Here is a 10,479-nt window from a genome sequence, read left to right as displayed (position 1 = left end):
GAGATCTGTTGGTAACTGGCGGCTGCCCAGGGATCTGAGTGAAATCAATATGTTAATTTCCTATTGTATTAGTGTCCACTGATGTAAATGAGCTGACAAGGCTTACTAACACTCACACAACTGATTAGAGAAAATTAGTGGCCTGCCTTATGGAGCTGAGGCAGAGGAGCTGAGCATAGGGCAGCATGACAAAACAGGTACTACTCATAGTTCAAAGCACAGCTGAAGGGGATCAAGAGCACTTCATTTTACAGGGCTCTCTGAGCCCCTGTTTTGAATTCTTATGATCATGCATGCACACGTGTGTCAATCTAGAATGCTAATTTGTTGAGGCATTGTCTTTCTAAATTAGTTATAGCACATTTTATGGAAGTTATGCAGTTTAGTGCTGTGTGTCTTTTCTTGTAAAACACAAATACAGGAACAGAAGAGCTATGGTGCTTGAGCCTTTATTCTGTATTTACAATAGCTGTTCATCTTCCAAGGCTATTACATACTAATTGCATTCTCAAAATAAACCTTGCCATTTAGTAACAAACATGGGTTTTTTTGTATAGCGCAATACCTATATTGGAATAAGCAAAGAACATTTAGAGGACACATAAAATCTGCCCCATTTCGAGGACACAGAAAATCTGCCCTCGCTAATCACTGAATTTGCCTTCTCTTGTAACAAACAAACTAACTAAACTGAGTGATGTAGTATCCAGGAATTCATTTCTTCTGGCTGATGGGACAATGAACACTGTTACCTGCATGCCTGCTCTGGCTTTAATGAGGCCAAGCCCATTATTCTAAACAGAGCAAGGAGGTAACAAATCATTCTTGTACAAAAAGCAGACGCTTCTTGTCATAAATTCAAAGTTGCAAGCTGTTGCTTTGTTATGGAAAGAACAAAAATTCAGACTGGGCTGTGAGGGATTTGGAGTGCATCAAATGGTGCTCTGGGTAGCTGGATGGTTTAAGAGAGGATTGGTGGGGAAAAAACGACTCAGACAAACCAGTTCTCAGCCAACACTTAATGACTGGAAAAGATGTGCAAGCCGTAAGTAGCACCCTTCATCCTGTAACAGCTTATGAGCTCCAGCAAAAGACAGGCCACTAAACTGTGCTTGATTTCTTTTTCTGTAATTGGTTCAAAGAGAGTTTGTTGTCAATCTAAGCTCTGGTCAGTCTGAGTTTGGTCAGGACATGTTTTTCATATTCCATAAATACAGCCAATAACACATCAGAAAAACAAAATCTGAGTTCTTTAATCAGCCTGTCTTAATTTTTTTTTTAATGATGCCTTCCTGTGTAACACTTCTTACTTGCCACACTAGGAAAATGCAGCCTTTTTTGCCCGTCTTTGTTCAAATTTCTAACATTCCAAATGTCATAAAATGGTTCTAATTTACTTCAGTATCCTGTTGAAAATCAAATGTTTTGCTGGTGTCATTTTTCGTAGCCCCAGCAAAAATTTTTTAGCTATGAATAGTTCATTGTACCCAGAATCATATTCATGGTCATTCAATGAAACAATTCACAATTTTTTTCAAGTTCTCCATCAATGGCTTCCACTGGGTGTTTAATTTTTATGAAATAGCTCACCTGAGCATTCCTAGGCTCTACCAAAATATCCTTTCTCCTGCACCATACCTTTCTGATACTCCAGCTGAGAGTAAACCAACCTAGTCCACACCAGCTGCTCTTAAGAACCCCACACTATGAGACAAAATCCAATAGTGCTTGGCCCAGTTAGCAAAAAAGCTTATTTTTCTATGAAATATCCCAAAGCTTTTCTTCATACTCTAATAAAGATTCAGCTTTCTGCTTATAAAAAGGCACTAAAGCAAGCATATAGCATGACCACAGCCCTTCTTAAGGCTTTCAGTGCTGGAATGGGGTGGGGGGAGATGAAGAGAAAGCCTCCCTTTTGGCAGGTTTTTCTCATTAGCGCTTGGCCATGAGTGGAGAGATGCTGATGAAGTGCATGGCCTCAAGGACAGGGCCAGCAAGGGTTTTTTAGGGGCCAAGGTGCCATGTTCTGGTCAACCCCCAGTAATGTTGGGGCTGGCCTGGGGGGAGGGAATTGTGAGCAACAGTGTGCACACAAGGTGGTCGGGTATAGTATGGTCTCCGGCTTGCCCAGACAGTCCCAGTGCTGCTTGGGGAAGGGGCTGGGGCTGGGCTGCTGGGCAAGGAGCTGAGGGATGGGGTGCTGAGGGAGGGGGACTGGCATTTGGGGCCTGCTGGAAGAAGGGTTGCCGGGGGAAACTTAGGGGAGGAGGGTGTGGGCAGTGGGAAATTGGGGTCAAAAGATGCAGTATAAATAAATCTCTTGTGGATGAGGATGAGCTAATGAATTTATGAACAAGTAATTTACAGCCCCATCATTAACTGTTGTTTGGGGTCTGGGCTTGTCCAAGATGGTCCAGGGGCAAGTGAAGAAAAAGACCTAGAAGAAAGGGGTTTGTGGCGTGGCATCAAGTGTTTGGCTTGTTGTGGCTGCTTCCACTTGTGGGGTGTCCACTAAATTAATGATGAAATTGTCATCTCCCTCACCTCCCTGCAGCGAGTTGCTCTGCAGCAGATTTGAAGCACCTCAGGGGAAGGAATTGCACACCTTGGCTCTGCTGCCTCTCTCCAGCCAGGGCGAAGAACTTCTTTATCTGGGACTTGTTTACTGGAAAGGAAGGTGACTGTGGATTGAATTAGAAAGGAACATTATTTTTCTGCCAGCAGGGAAGACTTTTCCATTTACAGAAGAAATGGAGATAATGTTATAAATAGCACACTTGAGCAGCAATGAAGATGTAACACCAGAAAGGTAAGCCAAGATTTATAGTTGACTGAAGAGATCTGGGTGGAATATTACACGTGGGTTATTGAACCAAATACAGCAAAGCCACAACACACTGTTGGTTGTTCTGATTTTTTCTTAGTACCTTCAGGAAAGAAGGCAGTAAAAGAGCAAATATCCAAGCAAATGTTTATCTGCATATTTGATAAGTTCCTGAGAAAATGGTCTTATCCAACCAGGCAATGGCTAACCACTGTGGTTAAAGAGTAATGTGCTTTTGGCAAGAGATCTCAAAGTTCTGTTTTGAGCCAGCTTGCTTGGAATTGTTCTAATGAAAATAGGCTGTAGATAGGTACCGTCAGAGGTCCTCCTCTCTGTTCCCAGGAAAATATTGTACTTGTAAGGAATTTCACCTTCCTGTTCAGGAACACAAGATCTAGGAAAGACTGAAAATTCCCATTACAAATATGTTGATAATTAACTCTTGATCAGTCATGCTGGAGACTTTGGAACCTGGATATAGGGCAGGAAAAGGATGAGGTATTTGCCCAGGTGAAGCCTCTGCCTTTTGCAGCATGGGCAACTATAATGTGATATTAATAGCTCCTGTTTCAGAACTAATACAAGTCAGTGTCACAAAGTGATGAATGTTATGTGGCATTTACCTTCAAAAAAAATTATAAAATCTTTTGGCAATCCTACTGAAAATTCTTTGTTCTCTAATCTTTGCAAACTGGCAAATAATACAGAAAATTGCAGGTATCGTTCAAAATCACTGTTGCTTTTCTAGGGCTGGTACTATAGAAATCCTGAAAAGTGGGGTTTATATTTGTGTGGGCTCTGTTAATCTCATATATAGTGACAGAATCGTCTTCTGTCAGGAACAGAATAGTGTTCTGCTGTGTTGCTTTGAAATGTTCCACAATATGTGCTATAGCAAAGTGTCTTCCCCCACTACACTACTGCTTTAAAGTGTGAGGCTTATCATAGCAATTTCCCATGCTTTCATCCAAAGCCTGAAAATATGCCTCAAGCAAGACATTCAATCAAAAGTAAAACATTGCCAGTTATTGACTGTCTTTCCAGCTCCTTGGGAGGTAGCTTGCTGCTACGCCAATGTGAAGAAACTCATGTTACAAAAGCAAAATGAAAGAAAACAGAAATTAAACAATAAGAACAGTTTCAGCTCTGAGCAATTGTCTGAGTATCCCACAGCAATCAAGTTTCCCCTTCTAGAAGAACTTTAATTTGATCTGACTTTCACTGATTTATTTTCTCTTGCAGTTTTGAGCATTTTAAAGGAAGCATTTCCTTCTTGAATGTCTTTAATCAGAGATGGGGAGTTTTTGAAAGGCCTGCCTAACATTTGTAACTCCTCTATTCTTTTTTTTTCTCCTTGATTTTTGTTTGTCTTGGGATTACACAGAAGTAAAATATCCATTTCTCTCTTATCGAGTCCTGAGGAACCGGTGTGATGAGTGGGTTGGCTGCTGGACTATTCTGCAAGAATTGGTAAATCAGGACTGACCTCTTTAGATGAAACTAGTTAGAAATGGTATTAAATTCCAATCTGCTGGGCTTTGGCAGCTTAGCAGGCTACAGTGTTTAGTATCTTGTTGTACTGGAAGAAGGAGCTGTTTTGTTATTTCTGTTAGCTTTGCAATGAATGTCATGTTGTGCAATCAATATGTGCTTGATTTCCTGCTGCGGGTGGAGGGAGGTCATCTCATAACTACCAATTCAGGCATCCAGCGGGAAATCTATTGGAAAGAAAAAAACCCAAATCAAACAACCAACTGGAAAAAAGCCTTTCTCTTAGGGTAGTAGACCTACTTGCTCTACCAAGGGGAGCATGACACATGCACATCCACCATAGGTCTCCTCAATTATACATCTTTGCCAGCCTTTGCTAAAATCTAGTTATTTTTCAGTCACTTCTCTTGTATTTGTCCCATAAACCAACCCCATTTATTTAGTGTAGGCCTCTAGCTTCGTATCTTCCTGTTCTTGCTTCCTTGTCTGTATTCATGACTACTTCAGTAAAACCAAGGAGGAAACATAATCCTTATGTTGATGTTTATCATAACGGTTTCTGACCTCCTGCTGGCTCCTTTTCCCACAAAGCCAGTTCTTACCAAAGTTACTGATGTAGCTTGGAAAGTCTTAGGCAGTCTGTCTGTCATAGGATCATTGAATAAAATTTAGGTCGGAAGGGCTATCTGTATATCTTGCACAACATCTGCTCAGACAGGGCCAGGTTCAAAGTTAAGTTGGGTTGCTTAGGACCTGTCCAGCTGAGTTTTGCATAACTCCAAGAATGGAGATACCACAGATTTTGTGCACAACACATTTCAGTGCCTAACCATTCTTATTATGACCTTTTTTTTTTTTATCCAGTCAGAATATGGACAGCTGCCTCGTCTCCTTTGGCTGTGCAATTCAGAGAGCTGTGCACTGTCCTGACAGGCAGAAATAGTTTGATGGGGCAGAATGATCTGTGGGCTGTTCTTTCTCCCTAGGACTCTTTGAGAGAAGAGACACTGTCTTCCTCTTCTCCATTGTTCCACTGGTAGTCCTTGCTCAATTTTTATTATGTATTTCTCATCTACTGGGACAAGTGGTAACTTGAATTCACTAATGATGGCAAGGTGTATCATGAGTGGTGGGAGACAAATGGGATGAAGTAGAAGGAGAAAAGATTAGACGGGCATAGGGAAACAGCAGTGAATGTGGTAACCAGCTGTGATGAGAGGAGCTGGAAAAGACAACCTTATGTAGGGAAAAAAGAAATGGTAATTTCAGCTCCTCCATGGGTATGACTCAGTCTTGAGTGGGTTGTAAAATCCTGTCATGTTTTTTTCCCCTTCCGTTATATGAAGAAGGAATTTATGCCTTAAAAATACCATTGTGGTTTCCATCCTTAAGAACTGTTAAAGCTCTTCTTTATATAAATCACCCCCTCCCATGCAGTAGCTGAGATGACTTCTCCTTAACTGCAAGCACAGCCCTTGCGTGCAGCAGCACCAGAAGGCTGTTACGTGCTCTTATTGTGCCTGAGTTGTCCTAAAAGCTCTTTGTATAACCCAAGCAGTCAGAGTAGCATTGTATGCACTGGAATGAGCTTGGCTAGTGACAACAATACAAAACATGGATTCAAAAGGATAGCAATCTTTTCATGACCATCTTCCACTGGGCACACTAACTGGGGAAGACCTGGGAGTACTCAGTTTTACTGTTGGTGCTGCCTGATACACGCATGTGTCCAGATGCAGTGTGATGGACCAGAGGAGATCCTAAGAGAGCTACTCTCCTCCTACTCCTCATTCAGCTACTTGTAGCTTCAGCTATTGGAAAGCCTCACAGTGTTCTTATCCAAGTAGACACCATGTACCCTACGATGGCATTGAGATACACAGATTATATTCGCTAGTTATCAATTGTAAGACAAAGTTCCTATGAAGCAGAAACACTGTTTTTCCAGTGTAATGACCATAGGTCAAAAACTAAGTGTGGATATTGACGGTAGGATAAAAAGTGGTCTACCAGATGAAATGTTGTGCATAATGTGGCTTGTAGACACAGCTGAACAAATTGCTCCAGAAGCTTCAGGGGTCACTGCAGTATAAACAGAAAGCAACAGTGATCTGTGCTGTGTTCTCAAGACATCATAAATACATTCTTCGTGCTGCTGCTTACCTTCTGCTGAATCATGTATTTTAAAACACTGTGGGATTCCTTCTCTGGGTAAAACTTTGAGTGTCAACTTCCTGTATTTCAAACAGGATTTCTTTTTGTTGTCCTTTAAAAGCTGGATTTAAGTGTGTTGGAAGCTTCAAAATCTTTCTGTAGTACAGTGTAAGGTACTGCTTGTAAAGTTCCTGGTTTTGGCAGCTGGCAAATCCATCTGCCAGTTCCAGGTAGGAAAATTAAAGGGGTTTTAGAGAGATGAGCATGATCTGGCTGTAAGTTGTACATAATTTTATTGAGTTTGGTGAAGAGTAAGAACCTTATGCTGAATGAAGAACTGAGCTACTTCACTAGCTGTTGAACCTTTTTTTCCCACACTCAGCACTTCTTATGTGTTGTCTGAGTACTTTTATTTGTTGGTTTCTGTGTTGTTGTTTGTTAATTCTAATATAAAAAATATAGCTTTCCTGTTCCTCCTTTCAGCTGAGTAGGGATACAAACAGGAACATGCGTCTGTCTTGAGGAGAGTGAAGAAAGTGTGATGAATTCAAATAAGTTCTTCTGAACTATGCATATTCTGCACTCCTAGGAGCTCATGAATAACAGAGGTGTTATGGGCAGGTACTAATTTTGTCTTGTTTTTTTCTTGGTGTAAAGCACTCATTTTAGACACTAACTGGTCTGATATACTGACTTTGCTGTCTGTAGACGCTACTTGCTGAGTATATGTTATGGCATCAAGAAAAGAAAGAGCAATAGTAGTGGCTATCTTAAGCAAAAGAAAATACAAAATGAGGCTTTCCTTGACTGTCATTTATCATGATGATTACCATTCGACTTCCAAGTTTGGAGCAGGTACCAGCAGGCTTTCAAAAGAGCCATGGAGCCTATCACAGGTTACTGCTGTGCCAAATATGATGTTGCTAGACATATACGTGGGACTGAAGGAAGAAAAATACTCAGCAATCTGCTGTAACTTAATCCAGATGGTCAAGTTTATGTTTTCTTTAAAATGCAAACTGTCTCCAGTGAATTCATTAGAACCATATTGTAGCTTTCTTTTCTAGTGTAATTTTAACGGCTAGGTTGAAAAACCTGGGACTGCCAAACTAATCTCAAGTGCTGATTATTTTCTTTCTGAAGGATTTAAACTGTTCAATAATTCTTTCTCTCTCCCCCCTTCTCCACCCTTTTCTACCCCTCCTCTTCTCCCTTCGCCCTCCTCTTTCCTTCTCTCTCTTTTCCTCTCTTGGTTCCCCTCTCTCTTCCTCTCAACCCCACCCTCTTTCTCCCTCCTTTTCTCTCTCTCCCCCTCACTGTCTCCCCCCCCTTTGCCCTCTTCCCCCCTTCCCCCTTTCTTTCTTTCCCTCCTTCCCTTTTCTATTTATTTTTTTCTTTTAATTAAACCAGTGTACAATCCTGTGAATCATTGTCTTAGGGTATCTAGAGATAGCCAGTACATTGTTTTTGTCTGGGATTAATCTAGATGTTTGAATAACAGGGAGCTGTAGTTGTATTCAGCCAGAGTATCTGCCTTGTTCTTATCATGGATGGGTCACTTATTGAATAAGAAACATTGGTCCTAAATATGCTAGATGCCTTTGTCTACTCATGTTTCCAGACTATTGCTTCCTACACCTTTTTGTTATTTTGAATTTTCTTTTTAATTTTTTTAAAAATTTGCTGAAAGTTCCCAAATTTTGGGACAGGTGTTCTTATTTAGTAGTTTAATCAAAGTAGGCTAAAGCTGAAGCAATTCTGAGAACCTAAATAAAATGTTTTTATACAAATTATTCTGATAGAGTTTCTTTAAGGATCTAATTCTAATACCTACTACTAGTGATGTAAAGAAATTCCATCTGAGTAAAAACACCCAAGAAAACACAAAACCATCAGCACTTTGCACCCAAATGTCTCATGGAAGAGCACTAGGTGTTATTTACTGATCTTTCCTGATAGTGACTTTACTGAGAAACCAGGAAATCAAATTTCTAATGAAACAGAAGCAGCATATACTGGGACAATAACAGGATACTTACTGACTCATCTGTAAAGGGACAGTGTCTATTTTTAAACTTGGGAAAGAACGGGGTAGAAAAGATAGTTCTGGGTGAAACTACTTTGTAGGGTTTTTTTGGTTTTGGGGGTTTTTTTTGGTCACTTTTAAAACAAAACTAGCTTTCATCCCTCCTAAAAGATCAAGGAGCTGAACTCTGTCCATTCACAATGAGAAGAGCTCTTACAGTGGGGAGTTCTCAGTATGTAAACCTTCTTTCATTTCTTTTAGGAACTTATTGTCTAAGTTGCTTGCAATAAATAGCGTGACTATTCCCCGGATATATGAGAGAAATATTGACATGAATAAGTCCACTGATGTTGTCTAACGCAGCATGACAAGGAAGTGAAGGGAATAGGTTCTACGCGTTTTTCTTCCTGATCTTTGTTTAGTTATAAGGAAGTAGTTCTGGAGAGGGGTATGACATTTAAATTTATCATGTCCTCTGAACTACTGAATTTGAATGAATTCATTGACAAAAACATCAAATAAATATATATAAACTGGAAGTCATAGGATGAAATTTCTATTTGCTTACTTAAGAAGATCAGATTCTAACAGAAGTTGTTTGGTGCTAGATACAGAGTTGCTTTGCCCCTCTCAAAAAAAGTGCAGCAGCTGTGTAACATGTCCTCTTTGAAGGTGTCTGTCAGTCCAGTTCAGACTCTGGCTATTGGCCACTGTCAGCTATTTTTTCACACTGAATGCCCTTGAATATATCAGGTGCAAAGTTGTGGTGCCCCATATGCATCATAATAGTCATGCATCAGAGCATCATCTCAAGACTGTTCACAGCCCAGTAATGGGCCAAAGTCTGATTTATTTCTGTTGCAGAATTGCATTGTGTTGTGGTAACAACACAGCTGGAAAATAAAGCACAGTAGTACCCAGGACCACAGAAACCGTCTGCCATGTACATGGTACCACAACAGCAAGTCAAAGATCGAAGAAGGAACAAGTTATGAGTGGGGTAGGAGTACCATGGTAATATCAAATATATTAGAAAAATAAGTATGCTTGGTTTTGTTGTCATATGTGTTAGATGATTATTAAGTAAAACCATCTCTGTTTTCTAAAATGCTTCAATTTCTATGGTGAGTTTGAACTTAAATATGCAGACACTAGTGTTTGCACATGAGACAGTGAGATGCAATGAACCATAGTAATGTTTGGACTCTGTTTGCTGTATCTGGTACAATGGGCTTGCTTATTTTTCTGAGGTGTTGTTTTCGATATTACAGTAGTGTCCAGCACTCCAATAGTCTCCACTTGTTGAAACAAACGAACAAAAAGACATCCTATGCTGAAGACCACAGCATCTCCTTTAGAAAGAGTAAATTAAACTCGCAGAAAGGTGGAGAGGAGGCCTAGGTTAAGTGTATTTAGCACTGTAAGTTGTTCTTTCTAAAAAAAAAAAGAAAAAAAATTGCAAAAGTAGCTTCTCTATAACACAAGGGAAATAGGCACTGATTCAGGCAAGATGTTTGTCCTTATTTGTGAGGCAGCAAAACACCCAAGGGAATATGCCAGTGTTGGTCCAAGAGAGTGTTGCAGGACAAGGATTTGTGTAATGATATCCATATCCAGCCTGCTTCTGACAAATCTTGTCATGTGTGAGAAATGGAGCAATAGTTAGAGGTTGGAATCAGGATGCTTAGAAAATTGTCACTTGTCCCAAAATCTTTACAAGGGTGTTTCAGATGTCATGGGATGGAAGGCTCTGAGATGCTGTGTAACTTTATCTCTGCCAGGAGATCTAGGAGCACAACACAGACACCTAGTATAAGTTGCTGGAATCATTACGGTAAAACACATTCCCAGAAGCATGTGGGATTCAAACTCTGGACACAAGATAGAAAGGTGGTTTTTTTTAAGCTTGTGAAAACATGCATACAATGAAACTTGCAGAAATGTTGCCATTGACTTCAGTGAACCTGGAATTTTGCCACATTTT

This window comes from Haliaeetus leucocephalus, unplaced genomic scaffold, assembly GCF_000737465.1.
Source record: "Haliaeetus leucocephalus isolate CR32 unplaced genomic scaffold, Haliaeetus_leucocephalus-4.0 Scaffold251, whole genome shotgun sequence".
NCBI classification, from domain to species: domain Eukaryota; kingdom Metazoa; phylum Chordata; class Aves; order Accipitriformes; family Accipitridae; genus Haliaeetus; species Haliaeetus leucocephalus.
The sequence above is the reverse complement of the archived record's forward strand: the minus strand, read 5'-3'. Positions refer to the sequence as shown.